Source organism: Pinus tabuliformis, chromosome 5_1 (genome assembly GCF_031772625.1).
Source record: "Pinus tabuliformis cultivar Carrire ecotype Pingquan chromosome 5_1, CPIR1, whole genome shotgun sequence".
NCBI classification, from domain to species: domain Eukaryota; kingdom Viridiplantae; phylum Streptophyta; class Pinopsida; order Pinales; family Pinaceae; genus Pinus; species Pinus tabuliformis.
The window spans coordinates 723,019,659-723,022,054 of record NC_142305.1 but is presented as its reverse complement, the minus strand read 5'-3'; positions in this window follow the sequence as shown (position 1 = coordinate 723,022,054).

Genomic DNA, 2,396 nt, shown 5'->3' with positions numbered 1-2,396 from the left:
CATCCACTTTATTTTACCCTAGAATGGTCTCAAACTTATACTCGTTATGCCCATATTCTGCAAGGCCTAGACTCTTGTTTGCAATATAGCTAAAACTTGTACTCATTATACTAATCTATTACAATTTGTTGGATTCTTATTCATTACGATAATTTGGATAGAAAAATGATTTGCATTTTCAATCTCTTTAGGTCTATTGCATTTATTGGACTCTTCTTTCCCAAATTGAAACATTTTGTAAAATCCATTAACCTACCTATAAAACCTAAAGTCTTTTAAGAAAAACATCATGAATTATTCACTCCTTCCTTTGAGGAAATCCTTTTTTGCTTTCACATCTCACTAATTTTCTTGTTGAATCATGTCTATTAACACTAACCACAATAAAGATTCTATATTTTTTGTTACTGTCAATAATTCTGAATCTATGCATTTCTAGCGCAAGCTAAAATGCTTCCACAACCTTCCATCTTCACTTCCTCCTGACGAATTAATTTTTCATTTTATTTCTTGAATTTCACCTCCAACTTGCATTCATTTAACATGAAAAAAGCACCATATTCTTGAAATTCACCTCCAACTTGCATTCATTTATCATGAACAAAGTACCATGCGATGTTGCATCAAGTAACTCAACCAAACCTTGTTTTGATGTCCCTTATCAACAATGTTCTTCAAACTTTCAGAGTTCTTATAAGAATTTGAAGTGGAAATTTGCCTAGACCATGCATCCACCTTTCATAATTCTTTTTTCCTTTTGAATAGAACAATTTTTCATTATTTTATTTTCTCTTCCATTGCAGCTATGAATCTTGATCTTCATCCACGACATCTTTTTTTTCCTCTAATTTCACCTTTTCTTGAACTCTTGTTATGAAGTTGCATTCACATTATTGTTGGGTTATCTCATTAACATTCTCAGCAACTTTTGATTGTTTTAAGTGGTCATGTTCCATTAAATTTACTTCATAATCCCACTTACTTCCAATCATTTCATTTTGGTGCATTCCACTCACACCTGTCATATTTCTTCATTAAATTGATGCAAAGTATGATCTTCTAGGGAATTTTTTTGTTTTAAAAAAAAATGATCAATGTCTTCACTTTTGCACTCTTGGAAAGTGATTATTTCCATTCCATTATCAACATCATAACCATTCAGTCTATCATTTTAAGTATCAACGCTAGCATCTTCATTATTCACTTGGTTAATTCTCCCGTTCTAATTTTCAGACTATGTAAAACCTTCGTTGCCATGTTCTCCAATATTTTCTTTTGCTCCTCTAGAAACAACAATATCATTACATAATTCAACAACATCTTGAGCCATTAAAAACCTTTCTACTATTGAATCTCCTTTGATCATGTCACGTGGTTTCTTTTGTACATTTTTATCATCAATTCTCTTCAAGAAAATATTTTATCGCCAAACAATCTTCGAGAGGGCTATCAAATTCTTTTATTTCTTCTATTCAAACACATTTCCTAACTCTTCTTACTTTTCACAAGCCACATCCATAGGCTTCTTCTACCGTGAGTCCTTTTCTAAAACATTTAATTTTTCCTTCGTTGTCTTCATCAAATATTTTGGAAACCTTGCATATTTTGTCCACTTTATTTTCCGAAGAATCTGATCTAGGACTTCAGCAATTCCAATCATTTAACTGATTTCATTTTTTTTTGAATTTCTATATTTCAACCATTTTGTAATTTCAATGGAATATTCATTATCGTTTTGTATTATGCAATTTTTCACTACATATTTCTACCATCTTTCAATCATTTCCACAATCATTATCGATTGTCTTGGTTCTCTTGGTTACTCTATGTCCTTTTTCTTAATGTCAATTTGTTTCTATTTCGGTTAAATTAATCTCGATAGTATCTCTCCAAAAATAACACGGGCAATTTTGAATAAGTAGTTATCTCATAAAACGTTCAAGAAAAAAAGGCAGTTTGCATAGGAACTGAGTCTCCATTAACGAATCAATTTATTAGCACGAAAGAACCTCATCTTGTTTCTTATTTTCCCAACAGTCTTTCGGCTTACCACTTACCCGACCACCTTCTCCTTTTCTTTTTTTCACCACAATATTCAAATTTGATACCATTTGATCCAAATTACATATTCCTATTAGAGGAAAACATAACATTAATTAAAATTAATTCACACGGAATGATTGAAACTAAAGAGGTTTACCACTACACCAAAACCTGCAGGTGTTAGTAAACTTTCCAAACCGTTATCTAGGATCCCCAGGGTGGAATTAAAGATTCCATAGAGGTGCGGTGATTCCTCCAACACCCCCCAAACGTAGCTTGGGGGAATAACCTTGGTTGAGGATCTGATACCATGAAGATGTTTTTCGTTACACCAAAACCCACATGTATTAGTG